Source organism: Phascolarctos cinereus, unplaced genomic scaffold, assembly GCF_003287225.1.
Source record: "Phascolarctos cinereus isolate Bilbo 61053 unplaced genomic scaffold, phaCin_HiC Scaffold_726;HRSCAF=1367, whole genome shotgun sequence".
Classification (NCBI taxonomy): domain Eukaryota; kingdom Metazoa; phylum Chordata; class Mammalia; order Diprotodontia; family Phascolarctidae; genus Phascolarctos; species Phascolarctos cinereus.
Genome location: NW_027556098.1, coordinates 378,987,399 through 379,000,329, shown reverse-complemented (window position 1 = coordinate 379,000,329; position 12,931 = coordinate 378,987,399). Strand labels below are relative to the sequence as shown.

Sequence of the window (12,931 nt, the reverse complement as noted above, 5' to 3'; positions counted from 1 at the left end):
GGGCCTTAGAACACAGGAAGTCAGAGGTGGAAGGGGCCATAGGAAAAAGAGAAGGGAATAAGCATTTATTTGCACCTACTATGTGTCAGGCACTGTGCCAACCATGTTTTACAAATATTATCTCTTGATTTTCATAACCCTGTGAGGCAGGTGTTTTTATGAACTCCATTTTACAGTTGAGGAAATTGAGGCAAACAAAGGTTAAATAACTTGCCCAGGATAATACAGCTAGGAGATATTTGAGGCTTGATTTGAACTCAGGTCTTCTTGACTCTAACCATTGTACCACTTCATTCCACAGTACCACACTGCCAAGAACCAGGAGACTGGTGACAGTGAATGATGATGATGGTGACGATTATGATGGTGGTGAAGATACTATAATAACTGCTTCCTCTTCTATAACACTTAAGGGATAAAAAAAAAAGCTTTCATCATAACAACCTGAGGAGGCAGGCAAATATTATTACCCCCATTTTAAAGATAAGGAAACTGAGGCCCAGAGAGGTCACAGGGTCATACATCTAGAGCCAGATGGAACTTCAGAGGTCACCTAGCCCAATCCTGCCACTGTCATTTTACAGATAAGAAAACTGACATTCAGAGAGAGGTCATTTGCTAGGCATCACTCAGCTAGTAAGTGATAGTCAGGATTCAAACCCAGATCCCCTGACTCTAATCCTTCGTCACTAGGCCCATCCCCTGGGGTTGTGAAAAATTCAGGCCAAGCTCATCCGATCATTGCTCACCTCACTTCATCCCTCCCTCCTCCCAGCCTCTTCACTGAAAGGCCTCCTGAGGTGGGGAGGAGAGGTCACCTTACCTTGGGATAGAGGGAAGCTGCGTGGGGAGGAGCAGAGTCCACTCGGGGCAGGTCTAATGCATGAGGGAAGGGCTGGCTCTGCCCATCACTCCTCCTGTAAGAGAAAGGACACAAGAGGTCAGACTAAGCCCCAAGCAGAGAAGAATGAAGGAAGATTCAGAAGTACAAGAAAAGCTACCACAAAGACAGCCCTTACGGCACTCCAGACACTGTGCTAAGTACCTTAAAGTGATTATCTCATTTGATCCTCACAACCACCTTCAGGGAGTTAGGCATTATCATCCCCATTTTACAGATGAGAAAGCTGAGACAAATAGAGGTTTAGTGACTTGCCCAGGGTGATATAACTAGTAAGTGGCAGAGATCAGATTTGAACTCAGGTCTTCCTGACTCCAGGCCTGATGGTCTATCCACTACACCACCTAGCTGAAGATATCTGTAAGGTTCAGGGCCAAATTCATTCAATAACGGGAGCTCTTGACCTCCTGTGAGTAGAAGGAAAAAGAGTGAAAGGCTTCAGGACCCAAAGTCCCCCCCCCCCACGATGCTCGGCCAAGTAGAGTTCTCTGCAAGAGGGATAGGTGTCAATCCAGAACTCATTAATGTCTCTCCAGCAGGCTCTGGGTCTGTTCTCTGTTCATTCCTACACACATGGTCACCAAGGGGAAAGATTTGTTAGGAGGTTATTACAATGGTCCAGGAGGGGTTGGGGTGTGGGAGGGGGACTGTAGTAGCAGTGGGAATAGAGAGGAAGGACGCTGCAGAGATAAAATCAACAGGACTTGGCCACTAATTAGATATGAGGAATGGAGGAGGGAAGAGGCAAGAGTTACCCTGCCTACTACGAGGTCTTGGACAGGGAAGACCAGGTGAATGGGGGCCCCACAGACAGAAGCAGTCACATCAGAGGGAAGGGCAGCATTACAGGGAAAAGACACTGAGTTCAGGCTTGGATATATTGTTTGAGAAGCCCTTGGGAAACTGGGGTGAAGAGATTCCCCCAAACACCTGGGGATGTGGGGCTGGAAGTCAAAAGTGAGGCCAGGGCTAGATATAAAGACTTGGGAGTCACCTGTGTAAAGATGGTGGGGAAGGTTGTGCAAGTGGATAAGAATACCAAGGAAAAGAATACCCTCCTTGCGAGGGGCAGACATTAGAGGATTGGGAAGAAATCAGCAAAGGAGGCAAAGATGAAGAAAGATGGGAGAAGGACCAAAAAACCAGCCCAGAAATGATGGGAGGAAGAAGGCCCTGAGAGGAGGGCAGTGCTCCAAGCTTCAGAACCTCGCAGATAGGGATCTCAAGAGCCTCTTGCCAAAATGGTCCCAGACACAAGGATTACGGCTTGCTTTGTATGTGTTTGTTTGCATGCTGGCTCTTCTGCTGGATTGTAAGCTCCTTGAGGGCAGGGATGTCTTTTGCCTTTTTTTTTTTTTGTATTCCTGGCACTTAGCACACTGCCTGGCACAGAGTAAGCACTTCATAAATGGTTACTGATTGACTGATTGATTCCACTTGATTCCACAGGCCCTGCTCAGCACTACTGCCCGCCATATTGGAAGTGACCTCAGTGGTCCCCCAGTCCAACTTACATGCCAAGGGAATCCCAACGATAGCCAACCTGAGGAAGTGTCCTCTAGCCTGCGGGGAGGGAGGAGACACTCCCTCCTGAGGAAGCCCTTTCCACTTATGGACAGCTCTAATGGCTTGGAAGTTTTTCTAGAGATCAAGGCCAAGTGCAATATCTCTCAGCTGCCACCCTCTGTAACTGCCACTGCCTTCAGGGGCTAAACAGAACAAGCCTAACCCTTCTTCCAACCAATCCCCTTCACCCTGCCCCCATTCTTGTCTTCTCCAGCATAAAGCTCCCCAGCTCCCTCAGCTGATATCAATCACTTTCTTATTCCTGGAAGTAATGCCGCTGTTAATGGAGCTGGAAACTTCCCTAGTGTTTTTGGCTAGCCTGTCAAGCTGCCTACTCACACTGAGACTGTGGTCCACTAGAACCCCTAGACTTTTTTCAGAACTCTGCCTAACCATACTCCCCCATACTAATACTAGCTGACATTGATACATGACCTGAAGGCTGGCCAAGTGTCATACATATGTTATCTCATTTGATTCACATGCAACAACCTTGGACAGTAGCTGATATTAACCCCATTTTACAGAGGAGGAAATGGAAGCAAGTTAAGTCAGCTGCCCAGGGTCTCACAGCTAGTTAGAGTGTGAGTCAGGATTTGAATTCATGTCTTCCTGACTAGAGGTTCAATACCATATCCACTCTGCCACTTGGCTGTCTCTTGTGAAACTGATTTTTTTTTTAATTTAAAAAAAATTTTTTCTTTTTCTTTTTTTTTTAGTTTGTGTTTTTTTGTGTTTTTTTTTTTTTGGCTAGGCAATGGGGTTAAGTGACTTGCCCAGGGTCACACAGCTAGTGAGTGTTATGTGTCTGAGGCCAGATTTGAACTCAGATCCTCCTGACTCCAGGGCCAGTGCTCTATCCACTGCACGTGAAACTGATTTTTAAAGCCACCTGTAAGACTTTACATTTATACCTCCTAAATTTCATCTTACTGGATTCTACCCGGTGCTCTCTCCTGGCCAAAGTTTTTTGGATGTTCCCTCTGGCCTCTGGGGTGTTATTTATCCTTCCCAACTTTGTGTCATCTGCAAAGTCTGGGACTTTATCAAAGTCATCGATAACCTTTTTGAGTCAGAAGACTTGGATTCAAATCTGTTACTTATCTATGTGATCTTAGATAAGTCACTTGACCATACTTTCCTCATTTGTAAAATGAGGAAATAGTATTAGATGATCTTAAAATCTAAATACTAAAATCTGAATTTAACTCTAAATCTAAAAAAAAAATCTTAAGGAGAGGGAAATAGAGGTTGGGGGGGAAGGGGGGGTGATGGAGGTTCCTGGCAAACTGCCCTCAGCTGGAACAGAGCTGCCAGCCACCATGCTCGGCTTCCCACGGGCCCCCTGCATTCTCTGCCTCTCCCTGCACTTCAAGGCTTCAACACAGATACAACTCCCAGACTTGAGTGACCAAATGGGCAACGACACAGGGGTGGGGAACCTTTGGCCTCAAGGCCACATGTGGCCCTCTAGGTCCTCAAATGCCACCCTCTGACAGAAGTTCTGTGAAGTTTGGATTCAGTCAAAGGGCTGCACTTGAGGACCTAGAGGGTCACATGTGGCCTCGAGGCCGCAGGTTCTCCACCCCTGGTCTAGGACCTAAACTCAGAGGTGTATAATTGGAGAAGACCAGAAACCCTGCCCTTTTCCAGAGAAGTGTCAGAAGTTGGAGGGCTCCTGGGGAGGGTTGGGTCAGTTCCTCTAGTGTCATCCTTCCTAAAGAGCCACTTGGTATAGGAACTGGATGGCTTCCTGGACACTATGAGCTGGGACCCAGGACCAGGCTGGCTTGGGTGTGGGGGATGTCCTCTGCCCCAAGGAGAATGCTGAGGCTTCACCTGCCCAGCTGAACATGAGTCAGGAGTGAGTACAGTCTCACCATCTCCAGCCCGAGTCACACCCATTCTGGGCAGCCCATGGCTCTCCACACCCTGAGACGAGGAGGGGAGCTGCCAGGGACCCCAGCCTAAGATGGAGGTGGGGGGGAACCCAGGTGCTCCAGACCTAGACTCTAGATCATCTCCACCCTGGCCTCCCATAGAGCAGCTGCTCAGGAAACACTTGTCTCCTAACCCAGGCAGGACCACCCAGAAGCAAAACTGTGAAGTCACAGAAGATCCAAAGACTGAATGGGAGAATGGGAAGGGCCTAAGGGCATTATCATAATTATTGTCACATATATATATATATATGCACATATATATATATATATATATATATATATATATATATTCTGCCTTAAAATTTAAAAAGAGCCTTACATATATCACCTCATTTGAACCTCCCAACAATCCTACGAGGTAGGGACTACCTGTTTTTTTAGACCCATTTTACAGATGAGAAAACTGAAGCTTAGAGAGATTACGTGACTTGCCAATCTTCACACAACTAGATGAATGTTGGAGGCAAGATTCAAAACCTAGGATTAGAAGATCTAGGATTCTGGATTTCAAACCCAACACACTTTTAGAACAGAGAATGTTAGAGCTAAGGTGTTGTTAATTATCACTGTTAATAAAAACAACAGGTGGTATTTATATGTACTTACAAAATGTTCTAAGTAAAGTGCAAAATACTTTACACACATTATCTCATTTACTCCTCATAACAATCCCATGAGCTAGGTGCTACTAGTATTCTCATTTTACGGAGGAGGAAACTGAGATTCAGAGTTTAAATGACCTGCTGAGACACTATCTCAGGCAGAAAAAAAGAAAGAATATTAGAAGCAGGAGAATTTAGAACATAGAATGTTAGCACCAACAACATGGAACATCAGAGTTGGGAAGGCTCTTAAAACAGAATGTCAGATCTGTGAGGGCCTACAGAATGTCAGAGCTGAGAAGGCCCTTAGAACACAGGATGTCACAACAGGGAAGAGTCCTTAGAACACAGGATGTCAGATCTGGGAGGGGCCTTGGAACACAGAATGTCAGAGCTGGGAGGGCCCTTAGAAAACAGAATGTCAGAGCTGGGAAGGCCTTAGAACACAGGATGTCAGAGCTGGGAGGGGCCTTAGAACGCAGAATGTCAGAGCTGGGAGGGCCCTGGGGACATACATTTAACCCAGTCTCCTCACTTAACACAATGCCCAGCAAATGGATGTGACTTGCCCAAAGTCATGGTCAGTGTGGGGGCAGGATTAGAACCCACATTTCCTGACCTCTGGGCTAGTGCTCTTTTCATCAGACACACCAACTTCTCCCTTTTCTGTACCCCTTCTCTTAGGCTCCCAGATGCTCTCAGGCTGCCTGGACTTCTGTTGGGAAAGCTGTATCAGATGAGATCATTCACATTCCAGTGCTGGGGCTTTAAAAGAGGATTCTGGAGAAGTCAATGTTTACCTTGAACTTCCATACGGCTTTGAAGATTCTGTGGTCTTTGGTGGGAGAGGACTTCTCTTTAGACAAGGAGGCTTTGCTGATGTCCAGAAGCTGCCTGGCTTAGTGCTTGTGTGATAGGGGAAGTGAGGAGGGACCCCTTTCCTGAAGTTGCTTTCTCTTGTGACAGAGGCCAAGCCCAGAAGAGCTATGCTGAGGAAAGAGGCCCTGGGGACAGACCAACTTCTCCATTCCCCCCTCACTCTCAAGGTCTCTCCCAGCCTCTGACTCTCTTTTCAAAATGATCCATTCCTGCTTCAACTTCTCCATCTTCCCTCCTCCAAACTCCCTTTCCTCCCTTCAGTGGGAAGAACACTGGATTTAGTCAAAGGTCCTGGATTCAAATCCTACCCCTGGATCTTATGACCTGTGTGACATTGAATGAGTCACTTATCCCCTCTGGGCTTCAGTTTTCTCATCGGTAAAACAAGGAAGTTAGATTCTAGTGACCCCTCCAGCTCTAGATCTATTTACCCTATGACCTCTCCATTTCTCTCCTAACTTTTCCTTCTCCTCTCCCCAACTGCTGTTCCTTCTCTCAAACTTTCCTTCCTTCATTCAACTCCTCCATCCCTCCCCCAATCTTTTCATCATTCACCCAACATCCTTATTCCTCCATCAAGCTCTGAATCCTCCCTCCCCAATCTGCTTTCTCTCTCCCAATCTTTCTATCCTCAGTCTCTCTACCAAACTCTGAATTTCTCTACCTAGCTTTGACTCCCCTCCCTAGACCTTTTCATCCTTCCCCTAATCTCTCCATCAATCGACAATATCATCATCCCTCCCTCAAGTTTGACCTCCACCTCCCAGCCTCTCCATCCCTCCCCCAACTTTGGCACCCCTTTCCCTGACCTCTCCCTACCTCTCCATCCATTTCCCTGACCTCTCCCTACTCCTGCATCCCTTCTCAATTTCTTCATTCCTTCCCTGCTCTCTCCCTACCTCTCCATCCCTTTCCCTGACCTCTCCCTACTCCTGCACCCCTTCTCAATTTCTTCATTCCTTCCCTAACCTCTCCCTACCTCTCCATCCCTTTCCCTGACCTCTCCCTACCTCTCCTTCCCTTCCCTGGCCTCTCCCTACCTCTCCATCCCTTCCCTGACCTCTCCCTGGGAAGTCTCCATCCCTCTCCATTCTAAATTATTTCTCTCTCTCACCAACCAATCTATCTATCCCTTTCCTCACCTCTACAAAACCAAATGTTTTTGCTTCTCTGGCTAGATTTACCTTCCTAATTCCGTTGCTCAGATTCATAGCATAATGTGCCTGAATTGTCTAAGGATCATAGATTTAGGATCTTAGTAATCATCTAGTCTAACCCCCTTATTTTACTAAGGGGAAACTGAGGCCCAGAGCAATGAAACAATATGTCTAAAACACCATAGCTAGTAGGTGGCAGAATCAGGGTTCACACTCAAATCATCTGACTCCCAGTCTAGCCCTCCCTTCTCTGATGGGGCTAATGGAAGGAGAGACAGCCCAAAGTAGGGGTGGATCTCAGAATCTCCAGTGGAGATGACCAAGCGTCAAAGTGGCCAAGCTATCTGGGAATCATCTGGAGTGGGCTGTCTTCTCTCAGCAGCCCGTGTAGAAGGTTTGTAAATAGTAGGTACTCAACGAATGTTTGGTGAATGCAGAATAAATGAGTCAAAACTCAGCATGGTATCTCTGTTGGTGTCTGTACAGACCCACATTCATTCATTTCTTTAGCAAGCAGTTATTAAGCACCAGCTGTATGCAGAGCACTGTCTTAGACATGGTGAAGAAGTTTATAGTTTAGTTAAGTTTAGTTAAGACTAGGCCATGATACTAATATACAATGGTATCTGATAAGTGCATCAGAAAGGGACAGAACAGGTGGGTGTGAAGTCCCAGGGGGATCAGGGAAGGCTTCCTGCAGGAGGCACTATCTGAGCTGGGCTTTAAAGTATAAATACTTCCTCCTGCTGAAGCTGGGACTGCTCACAAAGCCCGTTCCCAGGTCACCTTCAGTACCTGCTTCCCAGGCTGATCACTTGGCACCTGTCCCAGGACTCCAGTTTTCACCTTGGCCAAGGTCAGGGTGAGGCAGTTCAGGGACTGGGGTTTGAAGGGGCTGTCCAGATATCACCAACATTCCCAGGTGATGCAGGATGAGCTTGGAATGGGGAGTGGATGGTGGCGGTTCATCTGTTTCCTGGCAACAATCCTCATACCCCTTCCCTTCCCTTCCCTGCTATCTCAGAATCTGAGATAACAGCAACAGCCATCACTATCATGCCTCCCAGGGCTTTTACTCTTTGCCAAGCCCTTTCACCTACACTACTATCTCATTAGCTCCCCATAGCCAATGAGAGAGGCAGGGCAGGGGATCGCTCACTTCACCTCAAAGGAAGTTCATCAGATACACTCAGTGGGAAGAGCTCTGAGGCCCAAGCCAAAAGATCTGGATTCCAGTCCTGACTCTTCCATTTACTTACTTTGAATAAGTCACTTCTTCACCTGTTAGGTCCCTTGTTTTTTAAAAGGAGGAGTTGTATTATATGTCCTTTGAGACCCCTTTAATTCTAAAGCCCAGAGAGATGAAGAGGTTCCAGACAAAGGGGTGGGGGAAAGGCAAGAGAATGCCCATCCCACTAGTACAGTTTAATCAAGTCCCTTTGGCAAGAGGAGAATGCAAACAGTCTCGAGGCTGGCTGCAAGTTAGAGAAGAAATTGCTATGGATTAAGATCCAGTGACTTTTCCACTTGAAGGAAAAGTTGCTTCTCTCTCTAGGCCTCAACTTCACAAACCATGAAATCTCAGAACTGGAAGGGACCTCGGTGGGCCAACCTGTCCCTGAATAGGAATCCCCACCACAACATGTGGATATCCAGTCTGCTTACAGACTTCCATTGAAATAGAACTCCCCACAGGGAAGCCAGGCCACTGGGGGTAGCTCCACTTGGTAGTAAGTTTTTTCTGACGTTGAACTTAAATTGTCTCTTTGTAGTTTCCACCTGGATCTGTCCCTCTTGGGCCAAACAGAACATATTCAATCCCTCCTCAAACAGACAGCCTTCAAACACTCGTCAAAGTGCTTTGCACAGTGCCTGGCATACAGTGAGCACTTAATAAATGATTGTTGCCCTGCTTAAAGGCAGCAATTCTGCTCCCCCAGAGTCTTCTCTTCTCCTGGCTGAATCTCCCCAGTTCCTTTGCCTGATCCTCATAGGTTAAGTACTCAAGACCTCTCACCTTCCTGATTACCCTCTTCTAGACCCTCTTTCTTAAACTGTGGTGGCCAGAATGGAGCACAACACTTCAGCTATGGTCTGAGCAGGTCAAAAGCCATTGGGGCTATCACCCCCTTTGCTCTGGGCACTAAGGCAGCTAGGTAACACAATGAATATTGTGCTGAACCTAGAGTCAGGCAGACCTGAATTCTAATCCAGCCTCAAACCCTTACTAGCTGTATGACCCTGAGAAAATGACTGAAGGGCTGGCTACCTCAGTTTCCTCAACTGCAGAATGGGAATGATAATAACACCTATTTCATAGGTTTGTTGTGAAGATCAAATCAGATAATATTTGTAAAATGTCTGGAACATAGTAGGCACTTGATAAATTCTTGTTCCCTTCCCCTCTTAATGCACGCTAAGACTTCATTAGTTTTCTGGATTGTCATAGCATACTGTTGAGAAAAATTGAGCTTGCAGTCCTCTAAATCCCACAGATCTTGTTCAGAAGAATTGCTGTCTAGCTGTGCCTCTCTTATCTTGTCCTTGCAAAGCTGATTTTTAAAAATCTGAGTAGAGGATTTTATATTTATCCCTATGAAACTTCATTCTATGAAATTTGGCCCCATGTTCTAGCCTGTCAAGACCATTTTAGATCTTGACAACATCATCCAGTGTGATAAACATCCCTCTCAGCTTTGTATCATTTGTCAATTTGATCCATATGCCATCTGTGCCTTTATCTAAGTTATTGAGGAAAATGTTCAATGGCACAGGGCCAAGCCCAGCCCCTTGGAATCCATGGCTCCACTGGAGACCTCCTTCCATGATGACCTGGAACAAGCGATGACCCTTAACCCCTGGTCACTGAACTAGTGCCAAACCTCCACGGCTCTCTATCTTTCTCACAAGAATAGCGTTAATGTTTGCAAAAACTGCGGTAAACTCTGTCTTCAACATTACCCCTGATCTACCAGTTTACTAACCCTGTTTAACAAAGGAAATGAGGTTGGTCTGGAATGACCTGTAATTGATGAAGCCAAGCTGGCTCTTCATAATCACTTTTTTCCCCTAACTATTCATTAGCCTACCTTTACTACTGTTTTGGTAGGGTCCATAGCTTCATTCATGTGTGGGGAACTTCCACCATGGAAACCTTCCTCCCCCAATGCAGATCATCACTTCTTCTGTAATGTGTAGTACTTAGAGAGTTACCTGGGAGCCCTGGGAGTTCAAATGACTAATATGTTCTAGAATTTGCCAGGAACTGAAGTCAAGCTCACTGGACCATGGTTTGCAGACTCTGTTCTCTTTCTGTTTCTGAAAATCAGGACATTTGTCTTCCTTTGATCCTGCAGAAGCTCTCCTGTTGACAGCGGTGAATGAATCGTATCATACTTTCAGGTCTAGTCATGGAGTTCATTTGGCTCAGAGACTTAAATTCCTGAAAGGTGGCTAGGGCTTCTCCCACAATCTTCTTTTGTTTTTAGGCTAACTTATGTTGGCCATTTGTTCTAGCCTTTCCAGTCTAAAAGTCATTTTCCTTGGCAGAGAAATTGGAAGTGAAATAAGAATTGAGCAGCTATGCTTTCTTTCTCTCCTGTTATCATCATCCCATCTACCCCAAGCAGCAGTTCTATCCTTTCCTTGAGCCTCCTTTTTTCCACATCATAGCCCCCAAATCCTTTGGCCTCCTAAGTGGTTTCCCTGCCTCAAACTTCTCCTCACTTTGGTTCCTCTTCCACACAGCTGTCAGAATGATTTTTCTTATGTGCATGTAGAAAAAGCCATGGATATAGCATATAGCTTGCAGGGAGACAATGATAAACAGCTCTTAGCCTCTTCTCTCCCCATCCTTATCCAAAGGAGATTTTAATTCCTGCCAGCAGAGGAAATAGTAAGTGGAGAGCAGAGGCCAACCGTTCTGCTTTCCTCAGAGAAAGGAGTTACCTAACTGGATTTATATCTATCTGCTCCCTTAAAAATGATTAATCTAGTGCAAGGGTGGGGAGCCTGTGGCCTTCTAAATCCTTAAGTGCAGCTTTTGACTGAATCCTAATTTTGTACTTAAGGATTTAGAAGACCACATGTGGCCTTAAGGCTGAAGGCTCCCCATCCCTGGTCTAGGGGATGTACTTTTCAGGTTCAAGCTAAACTTCTGATCACTATTCATTAACAGGGAAAGTAGGACCCCAAGTTTTATATCCAAGGCTTGACTCTATTCTCACCAAATACTAGTCCCACAATGAATACACAAATGGCAAATAGCAAGAAACCAAAATAAACAAAAAAGTTTATCCAAGTTGATAGCAAAACTGAAATCAGAAGAAGTATACATTGGCAAACATATGCCAGACAAGATAGAGTGAAAGAGCTCTCCCATGGGAAGGAAGCAACTCAGCTCAACCAAGAGAGTCCCAGATCTCAACCATAGGAGAAAATACCTTGAAGTCTCTAGTATCATAAGTTGAGGATAGGGACTCTGCAGAGACTGCCAGCTCCTCTCATGTCAGCTTCCTCCCAGAGTCTTCTTCTCCCTTTAACAACCTGAAGAGGAGTTGGCATCATCCATTCTCTACCTCAAAGCTGGAAACCAGAAGGACCAGGAGAGCCTGGAGAGCCTCTAGATAATAAAGAGAATGAAGAGCCTGAATCTCTCCTCTCCTACTCTCCCCAACTTGGCTCTACCCCTCACACAGCCATGGGGTCTTCATCGTCACCAATGAGAAAAGAGTCTCATACCAATGAGCTCTGGGACTTGGGTTAGATGCATATCTGACCATTTCACTCCCCAACTTTGCCAACTCCAGTGACTCCCTATTGCCTCTAAAACCAAACATTAACTCTTCTATTGAACTTTTAAAGCCCTTTCCAATCTGGCCCCACTTATCTTCCCAGACTCACTGCACATTACTAGCCACACTCTGTGTTCCAGCCAAACTGACTTTCTCTCTCTGTCTCTCTCTCAGTTCTGTGTCTTTGCACTAGCTATGCACCCCCCTTGCCTAGAAGGCATTCCCTCCTCACTTCTGCCTCAAAGAATCCCCCTCTTCCATCAAATCACAGCTCTAGTACCACCTTCTACATATGAAGCCTTTCCTGATTCCCCCTCACTATTTTGTATTTGTTTGTACTCACTCTCTTTTTATTTATTCTGTTTATAATTCTATATCTACTTGTTGTCTTCCCCTTTAGAATCTAAGCTAGAGACTGTTTCATTCTCTGTGCTTATATCTCTAGCAACCAGCATATTACATGATACACAGTGAGTGTATAATAAATACTTCTTGGGGGCAGCTAGGTGGCACAGTGGATAGAGCACCGGCCCTGGCTTCAGGAGGACCTGAGTTCAAATCCGGCCTCAGACACATCACACTTACTAGCTGTGCGACCCTGGGCAAGTCACTGAACCCCATTGCCTAGCCAAAATAATAAAAATAATAATTATAATAATAAATACTTCTCACTTGATTATTTCTTGTTCAGTCATAGATAACTTTTCATGACTTGTGGACCATAGCACACCAATACTGGAGTGGTTCAGATCATTTCCTTCTCCAGTGGATTGAGGTAAACTGAGGTTAAGTGACTTGCCTAGGATCACAGAGCTAATAAGTAACTGAGACTGGATTTGAACTCAGGTCTTGCTGACTCCAGGCCCACTGAACCACCTAGCTGCCTCTCTTACTTGATCGCTTCAGCTCCTTCTAAACGTTAGCACTCCTAAGACTATTAAGGACTGTGCCACATTTTTGTATTGTTTTTCTGTTACATGCCTTTGTTTCCATCTTCTGTACATATTTTAAACATCTATGTTGGAAGTTGAACCTTATTAAAAGGAGCTAGATAGGAAAATGTAGTACAAGTGCCTTGAGGACAGAGGTG

At 45.6% G+C, this 12,931-nt stretch overlaps 1 protein-coding gene across 3 annotated transcripts in view; it reads right to left on the bottom strand.

The window, feature by feature from the left end:
- The window catches only part of RAP1GAP (RAP1 GTPase activating protein), a 115,735-nt gene that overhangs the window by 49,135 nt on the left and 53,669 nt on the right, over positions 1 to 12,931 (bottom strand). For all 3 annotated transcript variants that reach the window (XM_020973211.2, XM_078145616.1, XM_020973212.2), the window contains one exon: positions 824 to 917. The gene's annotated coding sequence lies outside the window, so the exon portion shown is untranslated. The remainder of the gene's footprint in view (positions 1 to 823; positions 918 to 12,931) is intronic.